Below are 26966 nucleotides of genomic sequence, written 5' to 3'. Positions count from 1 at the left end.
GGACTCCATATTTGGGAGCTTCTACCACAGACGTCCCTGCTGGCTGCAGCTCATTAGCAGCAGCAGTTACCTGGCCCCGCCCACCAGCCTGAAGGCACACGTGCTATGGCATGTAAGGCCAAACAACTAACTTGGTGAGGACACCAGCCCCAGCCATCAGCAGACAGGCTGCCTGAAGACTAAAGAGCTCACACTGTCCCTAGACACACGCCAGCCCACCTGAGGGCCGGGACCCAGCTGCACTCAGCAGGGGACAGGCGTGGCCCCGCCCACCAGGAAGCTTGCGCAAATCTCTAGACCAGCCTCACCCAGTAGCGGGCAGACTCCAGAAGCAAGGAAACTACACCCCCACAACGCAGGACACACTCTAACCTGGGACCTGCTGGGCTCTGACCCTACCCACTAGCAAGCCAGTGAAACCTTCCTGACCTCTCAAAACCCCATAGCCAACTGTGTCAGGAACCCATCCCCCTGAACAATCTTAAAGGAACTTTTGGATCTTTGAGCCCTGCACCCAGACTCCAGGAACCAGCTCTACCTACCAATAGTCTGGTACTAACCCCAGGATCTGGCTTCACCTGCCAGTGGGTGGGCAACAGCCCCAGAATCTTCCAGACCCTGACTCTGCTCACCAGTCAGCCAGAAATAGCCCCGGGGCCCTGTAGGATCCAGCAACCAGGAACCACTAACCAGCAGCATCCACACAAGGGAGGCCTGGCAACCAACCGGACCAGGCAGAAAAAGAAAAGGCCCCAGCTAGAACGAGATAATTATGGAAGAAAAGGCTTCCGTAAAGGTAGGAAACACTCCACACAAAGCCGGTAGGGAGGTTAAAACAACTTTAACTGAGAGCCTGCTGCACACTGAATTTTACACCGAAATACAGTGCTGATTTATACTGGTTTTACAGCATTTGAGGTGGAAAGAGAATCTGAATGTAACCTAATCTGGTGGGGTTCTTTTTTTTAATTGTCACCCATTGGTGGGTCATGAAATTGATCAACCTAATGAGTTCTGACAAACATTTTATAAACACCATGGGAATGGAATGGATCAGAATGCATCACATTCAGCAAAAGTAAGCATACTGGGTGTATCCTGTCTTAAGTCCAAAACCACTAAGAAATCCAACATTCATCCAGTGGTTTCACTACCTCAGAGACTACATCTGGGATGAGCGGTTATCTAGCCTTTCTAGACTCCTTTTGTCATAGGAAATGAATTTCATCCAGAAGTTGGCTGTTACAGAGAGTCTGGCTTCGGCGATTCCAACATGGCTCAGAACCCATCACATCAGACACACCCACATGCCCATACACACAAACCAAAATCCAGTTTCATGAAGCAATACTTACTGAGATAAAATAATATTTTATTTCATTCTTTTTCATTTTTTTAGTGATGTTGGTGATGACCCATTAACTACGTTTCACAAGAATACTAATGCATCATGGACTATGATGCATTGCTGCTGCTGCTGCTAAGTCACGTCAGTCGTGTCCGACTCTGCAACCCCATAGACGGCAGCCCACCAGGCTCCTGTCCTCGGGATTCTCCAGGCAAGAATAGTGCCTAATACTCTGAAAGTGGCAGAAAGGGGTTAGGGTAAGAATTTCACATCAATCCCCTTTCATCATGTCCATCTGCATGCCTATATTTGTGTGTAAAGGAAGCTAACTGCCTGGTGAGCTGGAGCCTGGCTACTCTGGGGGCTCACAAAGGAGTGGTCACAGTCTCCTGCTGGCCCTATGGGCAAGCTCATTGAGAGAAGACAATGTGAGTCTTTTACGGAGCATGCTAATGGCTATTGAAAACACATAATTATTCCTGGTTCTCTTGCTGATAACAACAGAGTGGCCATCACATGTCTCCTCTTAAGATCTGAGAGCAAAAGCATCTCAAAGATTAAAAGTTAGAAGCTAAGTTTGAATGGTGATTCCCGCCCCCCGAACCCCACTGACCCAACTTGGAAGAATCTGTCTTTGGAGAACCAACTTAATCAAATAAAGTAGAATCAATTTACTGGAGACATAATCCAACTTACAATAATTGTCCTAGCTGGTTTATACCACAGCTGTTCACAAGGACACGGTTCATTAAATAATGAAGTCTTCATCAGACTCTCCTTCACTGATCTGCAGTGCTTTTATCCCACACCACCAAAAAAATGCTGCCTTCATTAGTACGCAGTGTCACCAATCACCAGTGGGGTAATTGGGGGAATTTATTTTTATGACACTCTATTAACTAGACATCATCAAACGAACAACTAAAAGCCATTGTACTTTCCCCAGTGGAGAATGGCACCACTAGATAATCACGCTAGACTGTGGGTTCCTATGAGCAGGGACCACCTCCTTTCATCTTTCTATTCCCAGTCCTAAGCAAAATGACTGGCATTTGGTGGGTGCAAGATAAATATCTGTTGACTCGAGAAGAAAACATCTCCAGTGTGGGATTCCTAATGGCTTCAAAAGAGCGATGCTTAGAAGTCTGGCAGCAATGTACATTTGGTCCCGAATTGTGTCCCCTTCCTTTCTGGTTTGTTAATTTTCCACTTGACTAGACCAAATTGTCCAAGTTCACAAGGAAGCAGACGGGACTCTCAGAATCCCCTCTGGCCAACAGAAGGTTCAGCAATGATAATTTCACTGTCTTCGAGCCCAGAGGCACTGTTAACCCCTCTGGGTGGTGGAAAACCTATGCCAATCCCAGCATTTTGGAATAATTCCACTGTTAAAAGAGGACACTGGAAGCTGGGCTGCTGAGAAGTAGCAGTGACCTTGTAAATTTCCTCAGGTGTGAGAAGTCAGCAATCTGGTTTACAGAGCATGGCAAGGAAGACTTGCTCTAAAACTGGGAAGATTTATGGCTTAAATAGTTCAGACCAACTCAAATGTATTCAAACACAGATGGCCAGACCCACTCCTAGAGTTTCTGATTCAGGAATCTGCACCTCTAATAAGTTCCCAGGTTGATACTGCTCCTCCAGGCACCCCACTTTGAGAAACATTGGTTGAGACTGAGGATTATAAAAAACGCTCTGGAGCCAGCTGGCTAGGTTGGAGCCTTGAAGTCTACCACTTACTAGCTTGTGGCTTTAGGCAAATCATTTAAACTCTTCCAGCCCCGTGATACCAAGTGTCAAAAGAAGGCACAAGAACATCTTTCTCCCAAGGTTGGTGTGAAAGTCAACAAAGAACATCCCCTGCTTAACAGATAGAAAGGGCTCCATTAAAGTTACTCGAATATGGAAGAGAGGTGGGAATACAGTCTGATGGAAAGACTGTTCGACAGGGGAGCCAGATATCCATTCCAGTTCTAGCCCTGCCACCAGGGACTTACTGTGTGATCCTGGGCACATGGCTTGGCCTCCTGGGCTTCATGCCCTCATTAGTAAAATGAGGGCATTTGACACTTTATAATGGACTGAGGATGCCTTTGAGCTAGAAAGATTCCAAAGCATTTTGCTCCTCCATTCAGCACCATACATCAGATCAGCCTCTCCAAACACTCCCTACCACCCTCAGGCTTCCCACTGCCAGGTCATCAGCAGGACAACTCAAGACTCTCTTGGACTCATGACCTGATCCTCTGCCCTAGAGTCCTCTGGCTTAGCTATAGCCCATCTGACTCAGCTAACACAAGCTATGGGCCCCACTTTCTCAGCAGTTCAACCTGGCATCCTTCTTGCTGAAGCCCTGTGACACTCCTCCAAGATGTTTTTCCTCCTTTCATCTGCAACGAGCTCCACTCACTGATAATTCTTTTATGGTGGCATTCTAGACTGGAGGATGAACAAGGGTACATGAATATGCTCAGAGGGGACAAGTATGGTTTCATCCAGAGTGCTGCATTCAGATGGGCATTGGAGGGTGAGGCATACACGCTCAGAGAGAGACACAGCTGTGAAATTGATTTTCACAGCCCAGTTTGGGGGAGGGACCTAGAGGAGCTTTGAAGTCCAAGTTCCGCATTGAAGATACAAAATTCATTTCTCCTCCCCACCTACATTTTCATCAGCCCCGTCGCAGGCTGCTGCACTAGCTTTGTGCTAACAGCTGATGACAGAGAAAGGGCTCTGGTTGGCACAAGGCCACTGTGCATTTTGCTTTTATCAGATGCTGACAAAATTTCCCCATCAAGGAAGATAAATTCGAGGTGATATTAATAAACCTCCGAATGCAGAGATCAGATCTGGCTGGCACTCTTAATGATCCCATCAGCGGCAAGCCATTTCCAGCCTGGGGAACCCAGAAGTTTATGATTCTGTGTAAGGCAACCTGAAGGCTGGCGTCTCTTTGCCTGGCTCCTGGTGGAACCTGGAGCCCAGCTGGGGCTCCAACTGGAAGGTGGGGCTCCTCCAGGCCCCCTAGTGAGGCAGGAGCTGAGAGAGGAGGGGCACTGATGAAAAAAAGCCCAGAGTAAATGTCACTGGGCAGTGTTTTGCACCCAGAAAGTGCTAAGCGTTTTGTACCCATCTTCTCATTTATCATAAGCTGAGTGAGGGAGGTGCTATTTTTAGGCAAGGATGCTCCCACTTAGAGAGGTTATCCTTAGCAATATCAGCGTCATCATACTGGCTGTCACTTACTAAGTGCTTTCTGGGTGACTGGGCTTAGGATTTTGTCTGAACTTTCACAAGTCTATCAGCTCAGCCCCATTTTTGAACTGGAACTTGAGGGGTAGAGAGGTTGGATGTATCACTTGAGGTCACACAGCAAAGATGCTTAGTGGGCACCAGAATTCACGATTGGATTCCAAAGCTTATGCTGCCATGTGCTGCCCTCATCACATGGTGCTGCAGGAACACCACCAGAGGGGACCCTCTGGCCTCTATCATAGCACCCACCACTCCAGGCTGCAGCAGACGGCTGACTGTGCTTCCACCTTCCTGGAGGAAAGCTGTGTGCAGTCATGAGCCATGTCTGCCTGGAGGATGCAGCTCAATGGCTACTGTAGGGCCTGGCACTTAGTAGGCATTCTTTAAATGCTCAATATTCAAGTAGAAAAATGGGAGGTCTCTACACACATCCCCTGGTGGCTCAGTGGTAAAGAATCAGCCTGCAGTGCGGGAGACCTGGGTTCGATCCCTGGGTTGGGAAAATCCCCTGGAGAAGGGAATGGCAACCCACTCCAGTATTCTTTCTCGAAGAATCCATGGACAGAGGAGCCTGGTGGGTGACAGTCCAAAGGGTCCCAAAGAATTGGACATGATTGAACGACTAACACACACACACACACACACACACACACACGCTTACCTCCTAGAAGACTGCAAAGGTACCTCACTCCACTCTCCTTTGGGAGGGGTGTAACTTGGCTCAGAGAAACGTGAATTTCAAGTTCACTAAGCTTGGATTGAGGCGGTGTGAACATAAAAGAAAAAAGAACCCAGCAAATCCTGAAGGGGAAAGCTGGGCCCTGAAGCAGCCATCTGCATAGCAAACACTTCCTTTCACAGCACAAATACATCAAAGTCCTTAAGTCCTTTATTGATGCTACTCTAGTTAATCTTCACAATGACCCCATTTTACAGATAGAAAAAGTGAGGCAAGGCAGGACTGAAGTACTTGCTCAAGGGTCCACAGGTTATGAATAGTAGAGCTGGGATTCGAACCCAAGCCATCTAGCACCAGAGTCCATACTTTGGGTGTCTCCACTTACTATCTGCTGGCTATGGGCTGTGTTCAGGGGTGGGGAACCTCGGCGGTCCAGAGAGCTCCCAGAGAGTCCACCCCACCAGGCCTCAGGCTCAGGCTGAGAGGAGAATGCTCTGCAAAGGCAGCAGCTGGAGGTTAAATTCTGAGTAATTAACATGTTTATCCATCATAGCAGAATTGTTCCCCAGAGAATTCAAGTGTCACTTCACTGTGCCTTTAATCCAGGAATGCTTTTACTGTGTCTTGCCAGCAAATACTAAGGGGAAGGGGCTGGCAGCTCCTTGACGCAGCAAAGAGGGAGCCGGGCTTCTGTCTGGACCAGGTGGAGGATTACCATCTGGACTGTTCTCAAGGAGCCCGAGCTAGGGATGTGGGGGCAATTTGTGTCTGCTTCGGGGGTCCCAAGTCTTGTAGCAAACAGCACCCGACTTATAAGTCACAGTCAGAGGGCGAGTAGGGACTGCACAGTCGTGACAGGCAGAGACTCTGGACCTGGGCCGGGTTCAGTCCTGGCTGTACCACTTACCAGCTGTGTCACCTTGGCAAGTCACTTCTTTTACTGCACATATAAAATGGGGATAATAATAGGAGTCTTTAGCTGAATCCCTCCTAAAAGCAGCCCTGAAGTCCAACACCTGGTACAAGTAATTTATCTGGAAGACAATCCAGGGAAACAACAGTGTAAGTGAGACATGCAAGGGAGGAGACCAGTGCTGGGTGAACTGATGAGCAATTATTCGCACAGTGGGCGACCAGGGCTCTGTCCCTCCAGGGGCTCTTCAAAGGGGGTGTCCCACTGGAGCTGAGAGCTGGGTTATCTATTCCACTAACCCACCCATCATTGCTAGAGGGGCACTGCTGGCGCTTCTGGCCTGCCTCTCATGGAGACAGAGCACCCTAGGGCAAGAGATGCAGGGAGGCGCCTGTGCGGATGGGGTCTGCCCTCAGGATTCACCCTCAAGAGACCCCAGGGATTGGGTGTGGGGATATGGGTGGGCACAGGAACATCTGCTTCAGTGCAGGTAACGTAGTTGACGTAGGGCCTGGTAATGGAGGAACACTCTGCCTTAAGTGCTAGTTTGCTGTCATGGTGATGATGATTGTCATGGTTATCATTACTACTTCTGGCCTTGGGAGGACAAGCAGGAAAATGAGCCATCCCAGGATAGAGAAGCAATAGCTAATGAGATGGATGCCCCTCCTCACCAATGAGTCCAGCCCCTGCTCCCACCCATCACCTGCCATGAATCGAGGGGTATCCTGCTGAGAGCATACCCCTACCCCACCCCCACCCCCGCTGTCCCCTCTGTGCCCTGGGGGAGGCTCAGAGAAAGACCAGCAGCCAAAGATGGGTGGTAGCACAACATTCAGTAGGTGGGGAAGCTGGAGGAATACAAGGATTTCTAGGCTGCCTGACTACTTGAGCTGAGAGTCTGGGGACCTGGAAGACAGAGGTTGAATCCTGAATAAATAGACACAGAGTCCAGTGACATGGATGAAAGGCTGTTCATTGGTTCACTGAACAATCCTGGCATACCATCCATCTTTCCAGCACTGTGCTAGGTACTGGGAATGAGGAGGTGAATCAGATACTGCCCAGAGGCTGGAGATTGCAAAAAAAAGACAGAGGAGGGAGAAGGACAGGCATGAAAGAAGGAAACTAAATGTCTCCTTGAGGAAGGATATCTAAGTGGGCTCTAGCCTACCCGTCATCTTTCAGTGCTCCTCAGGACTCTTCTCCGTGTAGCTGGCCATACCTTTCAATGTGGACACCCCAACACCACCACCCCACTTTTACTCATGTACTGATATAACACACTTATATAGAGTGATCTCCTGTATTTGCTAGTGCTCCAAGAGCTTCACAAAATATGAATTCACACCAACCTTATGAAGTTTTACAGAGAAGGAACTCAGAGAAGCTAATTAACTTGCCCACAGTCACAAAGGCAGGAAGGGGAGAACGATCTGCCGTCAGAATCCATTCTCCTCTACCCCTCACCCCCATCCCACCCTCAGCAGAGCCTGCCCTGCCTCCCCACCCTTCCAAAGCTTGCAGCCTACTATGAGCGCCCCTCACCTGGGGGTCTGACAGCCCCGCCCACCCAGCCCTTGGGGCCACACACAGGCTGCCTCATTATGTTTTATATTTCACATGTCTATGGTTTGTCTCCCACTAATTTTTAATCTACTTCAGGAGCAATTGTCAATTTCTGTGATTTCTGTGATTTTTGTGATTTCCTAGAATAGCACATACTTCCAAGTAATAATAACTCTGTTCATCCACATGAATGCAAGCTCCCTGAGAGCAGAGACCTCTTTATCTGTTCGTCACTCTATTCCCAGGGTCTGGTGGAATGCTTGGAACAAAACACTCTGAAAATACTGCTGATGATTGAGTGAACAAACACATTTACTTGCATTCACCACATGCCAGGCATTGTATCAGAAGTTCCATATGCATTATCCCACCTTATCATCGCAGATGACAGCAGGAATGAATGAAGTCATAAATAAGTGAGTAAAGGAGTAATGAATGAATGAGGAGGTAATTGAAGGACGGAATTCCAAGGACAGCCTCTTGTCCATTACCCTCAACTCCCAGATATTCCACTGCCTCGCATCCTCCAACCATGTCCTGTTCCAGGGCCCCACACTGCCATGTGCCTCCCAGCATATCAGTGGAGTCACTCTCCAGAGTCGAATATCCATTGGCATAAGCAAGAACAGTCGAGGAAACTTTCTGTATCCTACTTGAACAGCAGTGGGAGCCTATACTGCTTTAACAGACTTAGAAGTCAAGGCTGGGTGTGGAGTGAGGAGAGCTGCTCGCTGAGTGAAGGGCTTTTCTGGTCCACCCAACATCGTCCTCTGGCTGCAAGCCTACAGCATGGCTTCAGAGCTCAGGGTAGAGAGGGATGGGCATATTCACTCACTCACTCATTCACCCACTAACAAGCCTCAAGCAGTGGAGCACCTACTGTGCCCAGAGTAGTTCTATGTTCTGCAGAGGACGCGCATATAAATAAGAAACGGTCCTTGACCTTGAGGAATTTATGATCTAGGAGGAAAATAACAGTGACGTCAGCTCGGATGTCGGCCATCTCTGGTTTATCCAGTACCCGGTGCCATGTATACAGCCTCTGCTTTCGCCCTGAATGACTTATACCCTGGATGTGGCACTTGTTTGAGACCTCCCCTCCAACCCATGCCCCCAGACACAGGCAGCGGGGACCAACACAGACTGCTGAAGATTTCACAGGTAAGGTGGAGAACGGATTCAAATCAAGCACCTCAGGACAAGTGGGTCTCATAGGAGATTTTGAGTTCACCCAGTTTCTTCAAGGCCATGGTTCGACCAAAGATTTCTTCCCCAGCCCTTCCCCATATAGCCCTTAAGGTAGAAACATCCCAAGAAGCCTAAGTTTCTCACTCTCCCTCTAAAAGCCCCTTGACCCTCATCCTCCCACTAGATAGGGCTTCACCTCTATGGACATCTTTAGGGATATTTATAAATATTGCATTTTTTTCCCTTTTCCTGGGCAATTGGTAATATATCTTCTAGTCTCCTTTGAAGTTATGTGTTGCCAGTAGTTTGCTCTGACTAATAAATCATGAGCAAAATGATGTATGCCATTTCTGGATGGAAGCTTTCCATCCAGAGGTGCACCTCTATCTTGAACCAGGATGATCCTGGAAGTAAATGCCAAGTTGGAGTTTCACTCAGCTTGGTTCACTGAGTGACTTTAATAAAGAGTCTTCCCTTCTCCTCCTTTCTGTCCCCATGATTGATATTATACGTGGAAGGAGCAGGAAATAAACCTTTCCTGTGTTATGCCACCACTGGGGTGTTTGTTACTGTAGCATAGCATGGCTTAACCTGACTCATGCAGCCTCTATGATACACGACAATTCAGCCCTGCCTCGATCTACAAGCAAACTCATACGCAACTAATTCTGGTGCTCACCATTAAAAAAAGATCCTCTAGATAACAGAATCCACACTCTGCAAAAGGAAGTTGATGGCATCTTTTGATAGCTGAACATTCTCCTTGAGGTCTCACCCCTCATTCTCAAGAGACATTCATCAACATATTTTTTTCCTAAACAAAATGGCGGAGGCTCCCATGGGAATTCTGGAGAAGGGGCTTCTAACTGGCACAAAAGAAATACAGTCTGGCGAGTGCCATGAGAAAGTGGGTGTCAACACCACGGGGACACAAGAAATAGTGGGACTTATTTGGATATGAGATACCTTTAAGAGGGAGGTGATATCCCCGAAAAACTCATGAAGGTGTTCTGCAAGAAAGGAAAGAAACAAGTCGCTAAGAATTGAATCTGAATGTGACTCTGAACTCTGAAGCTGATGCCTGGATCCCAGATAAACTTGCAAGAACAGAAGGAAAGAGGTGCTCTGGTGGCTTTCCAGTGGCACTCTGTGTCACGGGGCCAAACCCTTCTTACCACACAAATGTCAGAGCTTTGGCAGGCCTGCCCACTCCTGCCATCCTCCCAGTCACTCGCCAGACCAGGACACATGAAGGAAAGCACTTTCTGATTTGGATTCTGGCTCACTTCTCTCTCCTCCTGACCTGCCAACCCCACTACATCTGAGACTAAGCAGACAGATCATCTGACTTACGTACAATGACATGACTCCAGCCTGAAAGTTACAGGGAAAACCTGAATACAACTCTAAAACATTCAGGAAGCCGGTGTTTAATGTGAAAGAAATCAACCTCACAGGACCTTTATGATACACCAAGGCAGGAACCCACGATCCACCCTGAAAAAATCTGGACTGCTCATCACCCAAACATACTTCATTGTCCATGGTCAGTGCTCTCGGGCTGCCTGGGGCCTCCACTGTAGCCTTCTGCTCACCTCCCCCCATCCCTGCCATGCTCCATCCTTAAGCAGCTCTCTGCCTGATTTCCCATCCTCCATAAAATAGATCTGATGGGAGAGGAGCCAGTTTAATTGAGCCAGTTTAACTCACCACCTCTCACAGATACATCAAAATCACAACTCTTTGCAGAACCATCGAGGAAAAAGACTGGAACCTACCAGAAAAGATCTTCTACAACTAGAGGCATAAAGAAAGGACCACAAGGAGATGGGGAAGACGGGTGGACTCATGATGCAATCAAATCTCATACCCCCAGGTGGGTGACCCACAGACTGGAGAATAATTCTCGTGCAGATGTTCTCCTTTAGAAGTGAGAATTCTGAGCCCCACACTGGGCTCCCCAGCCTGGAGAGTCCTTCACCTGGAAGATGAGCCCCCAGAGCATTTGGCTTTGGAGGCAGCAGGGCTTACTTGCAAACAGCCCCGCAGGACTGGGGTAAACAAAGACCTTACTCTTAAAAGGTGCACACAAAAATTTCATGTGTACCAGGCCACAGGGAACAAGCAGTCATTAGATAGGAGCCTGGGCCAGACCTACCTGCTGGTCTCAGAGACGTGTGGGGTTGGTTGGGGGTGTGTGTGTGTGTGTGTGTGTGTGTGTGTGAAGCTTACCCTGGGGACACAGATAGTGGCGACAATCATGTTTGGGAGTCCCTCTGCCTCAGTAGCTGGCACTGCTGGTGCCATTCGCTTATTAACACCAAGACCCAGCCCTGCCTAACAATCTGTAGGTGCCAGTGCTGGGACACCTCAGGCCAAACAACTAACTGGGTGAGTAAACAGCCTCACCCATCAGTAGACAGGCTTCCTAAAGACTACAGTGCCCATGCCAGCCTCTGGACATGCCCCCTAGCTGCGGCCCAGCCCACCAGAGGGCCAGGACCCAGCTCCACCCAGCAGAGGATAGGAGTGGATCCGTCCCACCAGGAAGCCTGCACAAGCCTCTAGACCAGCCTCACCCACCAAGGGGCAAGCTCCAGATGGAAGAAAACTACCCCACACAACACAGGCCAGACCCTAACCCTGGGGCCAGCTGGAGCCTGGTCCTATCCACTAGCAGGCCAGTGCAAGTTGCTGGACACCCTGGCCTCATTCCCAACTGGACTCCCCAGCCCCATACCTGGCAGTGATCTGACACAAACTCTGGGATCCCTAGGCCCTGCAGCCAGACTCCAGGAGCTAGCTCTGCCTTGCCAGTAGTCTGGTACTAACCCCAGAATCTGATTTCACATATCAGTGGATGGGCAATAGCCTCAGAGTCTTTAGGACCTTGACTTTGCTCACCAGTCAGTCAGCACTAGCCCCAGGGCTCCCTGGGATTCTATGACCAGCCACCTTGTAACCAGGCCTGGAACCAGCAGCCAGCGGCATCCATATAAGGCAGGGCCTGGCAACCAACCAGACTAGGAGCCAACCAAGTCTACCAGACCCCACACAGGCAGCCTGCCACAACAAAAGGACCCACACAGCCCTCCCAGGGGGAACCCCTAGAGCATACAGCATGAGTGATGAAAGGGGAGTGCACAGCTAGGATGAACAAGACACCTCCTACAGAGGCCACTTCTCCAAGGTCGAGAAACAAAACCTACCCCATACATAAAAATACATACAGCTCAAACAAGGGTGGCAGAAGAGTATGTTCCAGATGAAGGAATAAGATAGAGCGTCAGAAAAGAACTAAGTGAAGTGGAGGTAGGCAATCTACCCAAGAAAGAGTTCAGAGTAATGATTGTAAAGACTATCAAAAAGCTCAAGAGGAGAATGGATGCACAGAGCAAGAAGTTAAGTTTTCAACAGAGTTAGAAAACATAAAAAACAACCGAGCAGGATAAATGCAGTAACTGAAATCAAAACTAGAAGAAATCGATAGTAGATTAAATGATGCAGAAGAACGGATCAGTGAGCTGGAAGACAGAGTGGTAGAAATCACTGCTGCTGAACAGGAAAAAAAGAGAGAGAGAGAGACAGGAAATTAGGACAATTTAGGGGACCTCTGGGATAACATTAAGTGCACTAATTCTCCTTTATAGGGTTCCCAGAAGGAGAAGAGAGAAAGACTCTGAGAAAATATTTGAAGAGAAAAACCGATCTGATGGGATCCATTCTCTTAGGTGTCTTCCTAAAGAAATTTCAAATTTATGCTGTTAATGACTGACTATTTTGCTGTCTCCAGGAAGGCATTTAGGTACATTACTCACAGTGGAAATTTTTGCTATGTGATGGATCACAATGGAAAGGAGACCATTCTGACATCATGATGCACAAAAGTCCTCTTCTTGCGTACCTTACCCTAAACATCATTCTATCATATACACCAAATAAGCCTCTTACATACAACTCCAAGAATACCACATGAGTATCCATTTCTAAATAAGTGACCTTTGCCCTTGTCAGAGGAGAAAGGATCAAATTAGATAATTCTGCTACACAGTAAAATTCTCCTGAATAGGAAACTGCTTCTCCCACAGATAGAAAAGCTGGAAGAAGCCCAAATTCTGAATTTACTGTCAGTGAAAAAACACACAGATCGTAGCTAGTTATTCATCAATTAATTCTCAGCTAGCTTTGTCCCATGGAGAAGGAAATGGCAACCCACTCCAGTACTCTTGCCTGGAAAATTCCATGGACAGAGGAGCCTGGTGGGCTACAGTCCATGGGGTCTCAAAGAGTTGGACATGACTGTGCGACTAAGCACCATTTTGTCCCAAGTCATCCAGCAGACAGAAGAAGAAGATATTTACAAGTTGTGTGCATTTCAATTAATATTTTTAGACATCATGAGTGTGTAATTAATACTTTCAAAGAACACATCCACACCAGATCAGGCAGTGTTGTTTTCTGCCCTTGTCCATATGCTGGTATTTTTAATTCCTTTCTGGAAGGAAGACAACAGTCCTAAGTTTTTTTCTTCTGTGGCTCAGAATAGCCATGTTTTTCTGCTTCAGTAAATCGTTACTGCAGCTTGAAAGGGTTCCTAGAAAGTTCTGGTTCCATTCAGTCTTTAGGAGGAGGAGAAGCAATCTACAAATACCGAGAACTAGAGGCTTCAGGCATAAGGGTAGTTGGCCTCCAGACAATGTAAAGTCCATTCATCAGGATAGGTAAGGTTACACTGCACTAACAGAGAAACTGTAAACTTCCCCAAATTGACCTTTTCATCATTTATTTCTCACTCATGCAAAGTCACTTTGGGTCTGGTGGTTCTCCAAGGTAGCTTCTTTAAAAGAGATAACTCAGGAATCCAGGCTGGTTTTTACCATGTGATTCTACCATCTCAACACACAACTTCTGCCATCACCATGAGAGGGCAAGAGAGAGCATAAGGAAGCAGAAGGGGCTTTTCATTGACTTGGCTGCATCATTTCTGCTCACAGACCACCCAACTGCAAGGGGCTTGGAGGAGTGGGAAAATTCACGGCTATTTGGTGGCCATTAAATGTCTCTCTACAATGGTTATCACTTTGCAGTCTTGGGACACTTTATACCTACTTAGCAATTCTTGAATTCCAGTCCTTAGAGTCTGCGCTCCAAGCTCATTATGAAATCACCACCAGAGGTGACAAGGGGATAAAGAATGTTGTGTACCTCACCAGCAATGTGACACAGCTGTGTTTATTTGAATCCAAGGATCCTTCTCTTTGTTCTCTGGGTGTCCCAGAAGTGCCCCTTGGAACTGCCACTTGTGCTGTGCAAAGAGAAGAGGGACCAGAGGAATCACCTTGAGCTTTTGATGACCGCCCTGCTTAAGATGGACCAGAGGAATAGCCTTGAGCTTTTGATGAGAGCCCTGCTTCTCAAAAGGAAAATAAAAGTTGTCAGTCTGGGGGTGGGAGTGAGCACTAGCTCCACTGTACCCGCACTGGGAGGATTTTATTGCAAATTTTCCTCTGCCTGGGAACCAATAGATAAATGAGATCATTGTTTCCAAACCCTGGAAGGAGGACTGAGATGTTAAAAATATATAAAGCCTCTAGAAATTCTAATTTAGTCAATGTAAAGCAGTTCCCAGGAATCTGCATAGTAATAAACACCCTAGGTAGTTGCAATAAACAATCATATTTAGCAGCCACTGCTCTGGAGGAAAATACAAGTTCACCACCAGTAGGATTGATTTATTCAGTCTTAAAATGATAGCCAGGACCAAGTAAGTGGCTGAACCAAACTAAGATCAGCAGAGCACTGGGCTCCCATCAACCTCTGATGGAAGGCAAAGGTCTGAGGCTGGTATTCATATTGAGAACAGACTGGTGCATCACAGAAATAACTGGTCCTCTCATTTGGAAACCAAAGCTCCTAGGAGTTTGATTATCCCTTTAGAGACAAATGGGAATCCCTGGCAGGACTGGAAGAATGGTTCTGAGGTGGGAAGAGGTTCGATTGAACAGTCTTTGTCAAGGGTAAGCTATGGCCTTTCCTTTCCATACCAGGTCCACACCAGGTCCAACTGGTGAACCTACTTGGACAGGGGCACATGGATAGGTCAAAAGGAACAGCACTTTGCTCTGGATGTGTTTGCTGCTGCTTTCGGCTGCACCACGTCTTCTCTGCAGCACACGGGCTCTTCATTGATGTGCTCAGGCTTTCTCCAGTTGGGGTGTGCAGGCTTCTCATTGCAGTGGCTTCTCTCCTTGTGTAGCACGGGCTCTAGGGCACATGGGTTTCAGCAGTTGCAGCTCATGGGCTCTAGACCACAGTCTCAGTAGCTGTGGCACTCAGCTTTAGTTGCCCCACCTCATGCAGGCTCTTAGGTACCAGGCACAGAACCTACATCCCCAGCACTGACAGGCATATTCTTAGCCACTGGACTACCAGGGAAGTCCCTGGCTTGGCTTTTTATACTCTACCTAAATGTGCTCAGGCCCATCACTTTTCACTAATATAATTTTACAGCAATAGATTTACCACGTACCTGCTAAGCTGTGAGAGGGGTGATATGAATGTGTAGATAGCTTTGGAAAGCTGAGTGATAGCTCAGAGATTACAGAAAAGTTGTGTAACATAAATGCATTTCTATATATGTTTTTCTGTTTCTCTCTCCTGCCTTGCATACTACTGCAAAACTTACAGGTCAGGTGTCATATCAGGCCTGTAGAATTTCCCTCATAATGTAGAGTGAGGGGCCTGGGGCCTGGGGATTCAAGGGTAGGTGTGTTCTAGAGCTGAGACTGGGAGCAAAGCAACAGAACCATCCACTGGCCTATAGCTCTCATGGGTAAGGCCTGGAGACCGTGTATTTTTTACCTTTTTATTTTAAATTAAGAGTATAGCTGATTAACAATATTGTGACAGTTTCAGGTGGACCGCAAAGGAACTCAGTCATACATCTACCTGTATCCATTCCTGGAGGCAATTTCTGGACAGGACATTTTGTGAGCTTCTTGGTCCTGAAACAGATATTCAGATGCCTGCCAAGATCCAGTTTCAATAAGACAAGGAGATAAGAAGCAATATCTTCTCTGAGGATTCTGGGGGCAGCATGGGCATTGAAGCAAAAGGAGTGTTCCCTCCTAACACTCAGGACTCTCCATGGACCACTACAGGCTACTGGAGTGGATGAGATCAGAGGAAGGGGTGCACACTGGATACTGCCCATACTCCAGACTGGTCCATGCTCCCTGCACCAGCAGGATGGCAGCTTTAGAGTCGGGGAGATATGGCATCCTTCCCAGTTCTGGAATTCCCAGCTGAGAACACTCCAAAATCCTCCAGTTGCCTCATCTTTTAAATGGGACCCACTGGATCCTACTGAAAACTGAATGATACAATACAATCAAATAACCCAGTACTGAGTCTGGTACTTTATAACCATCCAGATCTTAGCTTCTGAAGTTAGAATGGCATCTACCCCACCCACCTCTCCAAGCCTCTGGGAAGAGGATAAAAGGGCAAAAGCCCTGAAATACTAAAATCCATGCGTGGCTATGTAGATGATTTTTCTCATGTTCTTGGCCTTCCTGAATGCATACAGCAAAATTTCAATCAATGCTCCATCCTGCCTGGAAATGGTTTCATTAGTAGCTGGAAAGCCAGGCCAAGGTAGAAGCATTTTAAGGTGCCCAAGTTGTCTGGGCTGGAACTGCAAATTCAGGGTCATCAAAGAAGGAACCAGGGAGAAGTGGACTTTTGAACAAAATCACTATATGTCTGGGGACTGTGTGTGTGTGTGTGTGTGTATAGGGATGTATGTATGAGAGAGAGACAGGGTGAGAGAGATTAACTCTGAACTGATCGGAAGCCTCCCTTTCATTATCATGCTGAGTTAAACTGCCAAGACTTTAGCTGGGTCAGACCACTGAGGAGGAAAGACAATGGGAAAACAGAAGGTGACTCAGGATGCAAACACCTCATTGTTGCAGCGCGGTGAATGGATTCACTGCTTTCTAAATGTCAAGTTAATATTTCTCTTGGCACCAGCTGCGTTCCCTCCCCTCCTTCCCCCTACAGTGAGCCTGGTCTCCCGGAAGCCCGCCCTTTGGCAGCTGCCCAGCCTCAGCATTGGGATTTGAGGAGGGCGGGATGGCTGGCACGGTGAACACACAGGCCCCCAGCTCAGCTGAGGAGGGGCAGCAGCCTTCATGTGGAGTAATACCCGCTGTTGTCCTCAAGCTCTGGCTCTGGGGAGCTCTGGGCTTCAGGATGCAGCTCTGGCAGCTGACTGCACCAGGGAGCGGCACAAACAGAAGTTTTCCCTGTCCTGCTCATAGGCAGGGAATAGCAGACAAGGAAAGAGAATGACCTTCAAGGCCAGTTGCCAGTTGGAACTTTGTGCTCCCTGCACTGCCCCTACAGTTTCCAGGCTACCCTCCACAAGATCAGCAGTGTCTCCCCAAATAGATGACCCACTCAGGTCACCCCCTAACTCAGAATCCTTCCCTGATTCCCTCTGGTTTTCAATATAAAGCCCCAACCCTCATCAAACCACTGAGGACTGAGGTTGACTCCATTCCTCAGAGTTCACATGGTCCCTTCACTCGGCTCCTTGCCCAGACCTTATCATCAGGATGCCGGTTGTCTATTTCAGGGTCTTCTCCCCCATTCTTTAGTGCAGGGTCTATATCTCTCACCTCTGTATGCCCAGTGCCACCTTGCACTTGATGGGGCCTGGTCAGGGAATGCTACCTTCAGTAGCACCTAGAAGGTCATTCATTCATTCACTCTTGCAGACCACTCTACACATTATTTCCCCAGTCTACCTTCCACCTTCACTTTGAAAACTATTCAGGCACTCCTCACTTTATAGAGGGTCCTGTCTACCTTCTTCATTTTCACCGTCCTAATCAATCTTTGTGGCTTAGCTCAGGGTCCCCTGCAAAGCTCATCTCTATGAAGCCTCTTCATTGTTCTGTTTTTCCTAAGCATCTATTGTACCTGATTTGGAGAAGGCAATGGCACCCCACTCCAGGACTCTTGCCTGGAAAATCCCATGGGTGGAGGAGCCTGGTAGGCTGCAGTCCATGGGGTTGCTAAGAGTCGGACACGACTGAGCGACTTCACTTTCACTTTTCACTTTCAGCATTGGAGAAAGAAATGGCAACCCACTCCAGTGTTCTTGCCTGGAGAATCCCAGGGACAGGGGAGCCTGGTGGGCTGCCGTCCATGGGGTCACACAGAGTCGGACACGACTAAAGTGACTTAGCAGTAGCATTATACCTGATTAACTGCATCCCCCATGTGGAGCTTCATAATGGAAGGTTTTGTAATAGTTACTTAACTCCTCTGAACCTAATCTGTAAGCATGGTTAATAATAGGTTTGCTATAAGTTTTAAATTAAGATACAGTATAAATAAAGCACATAGCACTGTGCCTGGCATATAATAAGTGTTCAAAATAGGCTTCTTTAATGATGATATCTTTTTAAATCTCAAACTCTAGATTGTCAGTCCCCTCTTTGAGGGGAAGGACCATGGCTTTCTTTGTCTTGACAAACTTCCAAACATACAGCCCAATGCTCTACTGTTGGTGGAAGCTTTATTGATAATATTATTGCTATTATATGTTACTGATTATTAATTGTGTTTGCATGTTTGATGGCATAGAATCATGGAGAGAGCATTGGATTAGTAGTTGAACACTGACTTTTGTTTTTTTGTTTTGGCTACATTGTGAGGCTTGTGGGCTCTTTGTTCACCTAGCTTGGGCCCCCAAAAGTGATAATGCTGAGTCCTAGCCACTGGACTGCCAGGGAATTCCTCCAAACACTCACCCTGAATGGTTTCAGTCCTGTTTTCCCACTCTGGGACTCAGGTTCCCCTGCTGTGTAGAAAAATATTTTTCTGGAAGGATCTGAAGTTCCATCTCATAATGATATTACAATTCAGTGGTTATTAATGAGACTAGTTGATACCACACTGAGCTGACCCTCCATCCATATGTGTCATCCCTACTCACTACGCCTTCACACAAATGCAAATATACCAGTGGGGAAACATAGAAACGAGGATTTATGTCAGCCAACCAAAAGAACACCAGTCCTCACTGCAACAGGCAAATGTTTTCTGTTTTAAAGGTTACTCCAGGCAGCATCAGGGTTGACATTCCCTCTCACAGCAGTGGGTTAGCAACAGATGTTGCAGCAAAATGATCCTGACTGGAGGTGCTTATTAACCCTTCTGCATGGCATACCCATCTTTACTTCTGGGCCCACGCCTTATGACTCTTAAGGCAACTTAACCTGCCATCCCTGGCTTCTAGAATATCACTACCCCCCTGCTTGGGTCATTAACAGAACAAAAGACTGAGCATCAAATCTTATCAAATATAATCACATCTCCTATATTTCTGCCAAGAAAAAGGTTATACCTGCCCTTCTATTCTGAGGATCTCAAGGGAATAAATACAGGATGACCTAAGATTCAGAATATGAGCTCTATTCCACTGTTTATGACCTAACTGAATTATCTTGAGCAATTTACTTAGTCTCTCTAATCTCATCTTATTCATCTATAAAACTGAAATAGATATCCATGTTGCCTAGGACTGTTGTGCTTGTGGGGGTTAAATAAAATAAAATATGCAAAATACTCAAGGCAGTCTGGTTTATAACAAGCACTCAATAAATGTGCATTGTCATCACCCGTGATATTGAAGAATGGGCAAATGCTTATTTCTTTCTTTCATTTTTAGAACCAGACACATTGAAAGATCAAAATCTCAGGCAGGCAGGCCTCAGTGTAAAGCAAAGGGTCAAGTCCATCAAGTCCCAAGAAGACCAGAGAAAACAGAAAGGGGCTCATTATCCACTCTGCAGATTACCGCTGGAAAATATTTTAAGCATTGTACACTCTGAGGTCAGCATGTGGGTACTCAGACAATGCTACTATGACTTCCTACAGGCTTTGAAAAATGTCCAATGGAAGAGAAACTGAACCAAGGACATGAGTATAGCCTAACTAAAATGCTTGCCCGCGCCAACACCCGGGCCCTGTCCGTGGTCCTGAAAGAGACAAGCAGCAAAAGGCAGGTAGAAAATCGTGACTTCTAAGAGATTGCCAAGGCAGAAAGAGAGAGACTCTTTGGAATTTTGTTCAGATACATGCAATTATTGAGAATAAATGGTTTTTTTTTTTTGGCTCATTAATTGGGCTTCCTCACCTATTGTGCTCCTGATTCTAAACTTATTGTCAAAAAGAACCTCATAATGCATACCAGAACTAACATAAATTATTTGGGGAATCACTGGCTCCCCTCTGTTGGCCTGGATAATAAGAAATTGAACAACATGAGTCTCCTATCCTGAAATGAGTTAATTTTTCTCTTCTCTAATTTACTACTGCAAAGAAATGGCAGAGAATATTCATTAAGAGTGAGCCTCTGGAATCAAACTGCCTGGATTCCATTCCTAACTCCTCACCTATCAGGAGATAATTTCTTTCACCTCTTCATATCTCAGTTCATTCATCTATAAAAGTAACCATAAAAATAGCACTGAGCTCATTAGTTTACTTAAAAATTAAACAAGTAAGGCATATAAACTGCATAGAAAGTACACTGTAAGAACTCATTAAGTATAAAATTATTATTATTAATATCATAATGGTTTTCATTGTTATTATTATTCCAAGTCAGACTAAACAAAGATGAAAACTTCTTTATTCCCTCCTGCATCCTGGTTTGCATGATGCCCTTCACTCTGCCTGCTCCTATTATTGCCTGCTTCTATCTCCCTCCTGAGCAAACTGTGGAGACAGATCAAGTAAGAGATGAGAAAGTTTGTTTACTCACCTACCCACTGAGTTCAACATAAAAAAAGCTCAGAAATTTCTTAAAATGAAAGACAGATCCATAAGGGCTACAATTCTCCTAAAAGCCATGGAGAGCTTAAGGGCCCTCAGTCCATATGACAACAGAGCCACTCTTAACCCCATGCTTGAGACCACCATCCACTTGCTTTTCCACCACTCTGTCAGCTTCCAGAGCAGCTCAGCAGGCTCACAAGGCTTATACAAGCTGTGCAGATCTCAAAAGCCCAGGCTCCAATAGCTTGGCTCCTGTGAAGAATGCTCAGTCTTCCCAGCCCATGACCGAGAAAGTTCAGCAGTCAGGATGGAAGACAAGCAATGATAGTGACCCTATTTGATTCTGAACTCACAGTACTTTCCTAAACATTGCCATGCACCTTACTTTGTTCAATCTTCTTAACATCCCTCCAAAGCAGACAATTAGTGCCATCCCCATTCTGCAGAAGGGGCTTCCCAGGTGGCACTAGAGGGAAAGAACCCGTCTGCCAATGCAGGAGACATAAAAGACACAGGTTTGATCCCTGGGTTGGGAAGATTCCCCGGAGAAGGGCATGACAATCCACTCCAGTATTCTTGCCTAGAAAATCCCTATGGACAAAGGAGCCTGGCAGGCTACAGTCCATAGGGTTGCAAAGAGTCGGACATGACTGAAATGACTTAGCATGCAACACATTATACAGAAAAGATCACTGAGGTCCACAGATTGATGTGATTTTTCTACAAGTCACACAGGTACCAGTGAATGGCAAATTCAAAACAGCCCAGGCTGACTGTTCAGGGAACAAGATTTAGTGAGAAAAGCATGGGAAAACAGCCAGGAAAAAGTCTGAATCCCAGTTCTGCCTCTTATTAGCTGAATGATGTAGAAAAGGTGAGAACTTATGAGGACTCGGTTTTTCTCATCTGTAAAATGGAAATAGTACCTTCTTTTCAGAATGTTGACGGGTAAACAAAAGTGTGGCATAGAGATGGAGTTAAGTAAGAAGACATCAGTGTCATTATTGTCACTGTCAGGCTAGCTCAGTTCTCTTTCCAGTGTTCAAAGCCATATGGAATCTAGACTGAATGATACCGTAACATACGCTGGCTTCAGACAAATGCCAGTGATCTATTGTCCCCTCCCTCTCCATCCTCTCTGATACACCTGCTTAAACAGCAAAGAGCTCAGTTATCACATGTGACTTATCTGGAAAACTTTTACATTCCATACTGACCACTTGGCACACTCCCAGGCTCCTCGCACTGACTGGCAGCAGATCTGAGCATGAGGAATATAATAACTAACCATTTAGATAACCCTGATCATCCTTATGTTCGGTTTATACAATGTGCTTTATGTTATATGGCACCATGACAACAGTGGGTCAATGAAACACACCCACTTCCATAAACAACTCTTTCCACCTTGACTGGAACCAATAAGGGTGAAATGATACTGAAGACAGAGGCAGTGAAAGGCATTTGATAATATTTAAACACTGAAATCCTCATTTTTAGTTAGTAAATATGGCAATGATCAAGAAGATAGATAATCTGCCCCCTTCCCCTATATTGCTCTACAGAAGGCTGCAAAGCCTTAAAGAAATAAATTTTGGATTATCTGAAAATTTTTGGCTTTCTTGGCTATTTTGGCTTTTCCAGGCTGCTATTTCCTCTCATTCAGTGGATAATCAAAAAAGTCTATAATTAATTAAATGATACCATGAGCACAGATGGGATTTACTCAAGGCTACAAATATTCACAGCACCAGGTGTATTTTTCCAGGCTCCGGAAATGCAGAGGACAGAACACAGCAGGTGACTGGCAGGTGCGTCAGAGAGGATTGAGGGGGAGGGGATAGTAGGGCACTGGCATTTGCTGGAAGCCAGAGTATGTCACTGCCTCCTTTCACTAAACTCTGGGCACTTAGCTCAAAGCTGAAACCCAAAGAGGGCACAGGAGTCAGCCAGGGGAGGAGAAGGGGGAAATGAGAAGTTGCCCTGAACCAAAGAAACACGTGAGCAAAACCCTGTTTGTCAGAGAACTTGGCTTCAGTGCAGCCACTGCAAAGATGTGATGTGGTAAGCAAAAAGTGATAGTCCATAAACGCAGTCACCTACCCAACACAGTTCTTTGCTTGCTCAAGAGCTGCAATGGCCCCCAGCTGTTGCCACCTGCTGCCAGAAGGGCTGGTTCCAGGTGAGCTGTTCTGCTCTGGGTCCTGGGTGATTTGTTGTGTCTCCTTCAGGCTCAGCCCTGAAACCCCACCTGCTGCTGTAACCCTAGCTGCCCCTCCACCTGCCTCCCAGGATGGCAGAATGAACAACTCCACCATCTGCTTCCCTCCCCAGAGCACCAGATATTGAACACTGGGGATTTGTGGGGTCATCAGGCAGAGCTAGGAGAGTTTGGGAGTGACAGGGAATTATAAACACATCTGTGAGGTGGCAGCAAGGAAGTCAGAAAAGACAGGTTAGATACTGAGAGGAGAGATGTGGGAACCACAGAAGTGTGTGGCTCTCAGAAGAGTCATTTAGTCAGCTTCATCTTAGCTTCCAAATTTCAGACACACTCAGAGAGATACTGGATTCATTCAGTGATGAGTCTCTGTGTTACCCTTGCTAAAGATAACTGTTCTAGTTTTGAAGGTGAAGTTAACGAAAGAGTGATTTTTCACTCTTTTGACCAATGGGGCTCTTACATAAAGAATGCAGACTCATCAGCTATGAGTCAAGGAAACATGTTATTTTCATGCTGTTTCCTGTCTGGAGTTCCAGGATGGCTTCCCATGGGCAGGGTGGGTCTCAACTCTGCCAGCCCATCCCACAAAGGGAAATAGTAAAGGCACAGGAGATATATAAAGTAGGATGTGAGTCTTAATACCTTAGATTGTCCTGAACAGAGGATCTGTTGGTGCCTCTCTTAATGGACTAAATGGATGAGACACAACTTCTACTGGGAATAGCCTGGGACCTTTCAAACCACATCACTCCAAACCAGTCCTGTGCTTGCAGTTCAAAAATAAACTCCGTGCCTAAATTCCAACTACCACACTGCAGTGAAATTGCGCCATTTTTAGCCCTCAACTCATTTTGGGTTCAAAATGATAGCAAGCGCCTCGCCACATTTGCTTGCAGGATGCAGGCCTCTTGAAAGGAGTCTCCCCAGGCAACAGCTCCAGTACATCCTGGAGCATTAGAGGATATTTCCGAGAAGCACTTGTGTTACCTGAGAATATGATAGAGTCACTCTGCAGCTGCTGAAGGGTTGCCTAATTGAGGATCTGCTTTAAAGAGGATGACAGTGTGATGTATAATTGGCACATTTCTCATGCTTCTGAGACTAAGCTGTGAGCTCCTTGGGCAGGAGAACCCAAGGCTCACCACTGCCAGAAACATACAAAAGGGTTTCAACACATGTATCTGTTGAATGAATAAATGAATCAAAGACACATGATGTTAGGTGAATTATTGAATCAAGATGATAAAATGAGTCCCAACAGACTTGCTCACTTTCTTTAGAACATTGATCATGGCTATTTACTCAACTGAGCCCCATGGAAGATTCCCAAGTCATCCACATGACCCCACTGCATGTCCTCTCCTTTGCCTGGTTTTGTTTTTCCCCAGGCTGCTTATTATGCCATCTGACCTGTATACATTTTATCTTGGAAATGTGTTTAGTTTCACACATGGTGTAAGGTCCTAAGAGCAGGGACTTTTATCTCATTCATCCACCACCGCAGCCCTATTACCTAGTACTGGCCCATAGCAACAGTTCACTATTAACCACAAGACTTTTAAAAAAGGGTCCTATCTTGAAACAGAAATGACTGAAGATATTTCTGCTCCATGCACCAAAGATCTTTATATGTGTAAATTAATCAAGCAATTAAGATGTACTTGAGGATCATTATTCTAAAAAAAATGTAACTGTGTCATCTTGCAGGGTTTTTCAAACCTTTGCATTACAGTCCCAACATAACATTTGAGCTTTATTATATCAACATTATCTCCATCACCATCATCAAGGAAAACTACAGAGAACATCTACTACTGCCTGCTGAGTACAATATGTTTTGATAATAGGTGTTTGGCAGACAGAAAGTGAACAGGATACTGAAGTCCCTGTCTTCAAAATGTCTATCGGTAGGAAACATTAAGACACAATTACATATACATGTGAAACATACACTGCCTAAGGGGAGGTTAAACCAGTGCTGTCTGATAGAAACAGAATAATGTCAACTACGTCGGTTAAGTTAAATTCTTCTAGTAACCACATTAAAAAGTAAAAAGAAAAAAGTGAAACCAATTTTAGTAATATTTTACACAACCCCAGTAGATATTATCATTTTAACATGCACCAAATATTTTAAAAATTTGTGTCAATGAGATGTATTATTTTCTCTTTTTTGTACTTAATCTTTGAATATGTATATGGTACATGTGTAGGAGAAGGCAATGGCAACCCACTCCAGTACTCTTGCCTGGAAAATCCCATGGACAGAGGAGCCTGGTAGGCTGCTGTCCATGGGGTCGCGAAGAGTTGAACATGACTGAGCGACTTCCCTTTCACTTTTCACTTTCCTGCATTGGAGAAGGAAATGGCAACCCACTCCAGCGTTGTTGCCTGGAGAATCCCAGGGATGGGGGAGCCTGGTGGGCTGCCGTCTCTGGGGTCACACAGAGTCAGAGACGACTAAAGCGACTTAGCAGCAGTTGCAGCAGCATGGCACATGTGTGCATGCTAAGTCGCTTCAGTCATGTCTGACTCTGTGTGTATATGACACAGCACATCTCAATTCAGACTATTCATATTTCAAGTGTCTAATAGCCACGTGTGGACAGTGGCCACCAGGAGGAACACCACTCTCTTCCCTCCTTTCTTCCTCCTCTTCCTTCCCTCCCATCCCCCTCTGCCCACCCCTTGGAAGCAAGGATGATGGAGGAAGGGAAGCATAGGCATCCAAGAAGAAAAGGAACAGAACACCTGTCCTACTCATGAACGCTGACTCCACCCCATCTCTTGCCTTTATTCTCTTAGGTACAGTCAGAAAAGCTAAAACCCCACCCCAGCACTAATGAGAGATCTGGGTCTTTGCCTACAAGCACTAACACAAGGTTCCTCTGATCTCTAAAGAAAAGTGTATTCAGGCTTTAGGTAACCCTAGGGAACTGGAACTATTCTCAACTCTTGCATGCATCAGACTTACCTGCAAGGAATTTTTAAAGTGACAGAGCCACAACCATACATCCCCACATTCTGATTTAACTGGTCTAGACTGAAGCCTGGGGATTTGGGCACATGCTAGAGGCCCCTAGGTGAGTATAATGGTATTTAGGGCTGAGACCTGCTGGGTTGGAATGTGGAAGGTAAACAGAAGAAAAGAGGAAAGAACAGCCTGTTTGCTACAGATGCTGTTAGGTACAGTGCTCAGCACTGCACTTTAAGTGCATTTCTTCATTTGATCCATATGAGATACATACCTCTAGGAGAGATGTATCACTAACCCCATTTTACAGATGAGAAAACTGAGGCTCTGAGAAACGAAGTGACTTTTCCAGCATTGCACAGTCAGCCACTGGCAAAGAGAGAAACCCAAACCAGGTCTGACCCCAAAATTCATGCTCATCCTTTATCTCCCCTTGTCTATCCTTCTTTATCAATTCCACCCCCTCCAGCCCCCCACCCCAATCTTGGTACAAGGTAAGAGACTGGGATGGGAACGAGAGGAAGAAGGTAACGTTGCAGGAAGGGGCTGGGGGTGGGCGGGTGGAAGATAGAAAAGAAAACAGTAGGAGATGCATCCGTAAAGGAAGGCATCTTTCGTAGAGGGCCAGTGTTTCCCGGAGGACTTCTGCAACTACAAAGAGACTGAGCACTGAAAGAGCATGTGCGGTGAGGGCACCAGTACTTATCGCTAAACTTATTTGGTATTATGACAATGAGGAAAGATGCCCCAGGAAAAGGAATCACTATCTGACTTCCACAGAGGAGCCTGCCTACACTCACCAATGCATAGACTGGAAAGATGGCCAACAACTAGAAAAGAAAGGATAAAGGGGTTGCAAATAAAGATGTGCTCTCTTAGAGTTCTTACTCTGTCAAATCACCAAGCAGTGAAAAATTAACTCAGTGCTATTAAAAAAAAAAAAAACAGAAGAAAGGGGGA

The 26966-nt window shown here is 46.1% G+C and overlaps 1 protein-coding gene across 7 annotated transcripts in view; it reads right to left on the bottom strand.

The window, feature by feature from the left end:
- KCNMA1 (potassium large conductance calcium-activated channel, subfamily M, alpha member 1) overlaps nucleotides 1-26966 on the bottom strand; it is a 772904-nt gene that overhangs the window by 453247 nt on the left and 292691 nt on the right. The gene's annotated exons all lie outside the window — the stretch shown is intronic.

This window comes from Bison bison, unplaced genomic scaffold (genome assembly GCF_000754665.1).
Source record: "Bison bison bison isolate TAMUID 2011002044 unplaced genomic scaffold, Bison_UMD1.0 scf7180017864029, whole genome shotgun sequence".
Classification (NCBI taxonomy): Eukaryota; Metazoa; Chordata; class Mammalia; order Artiodactyla; family Bovidae; genus Bison; species Bison bison.
Note: the sequence above shows the minus strand (reverse complement) of the source record. Positions and strands in the feature narration are given on the sequence as shown.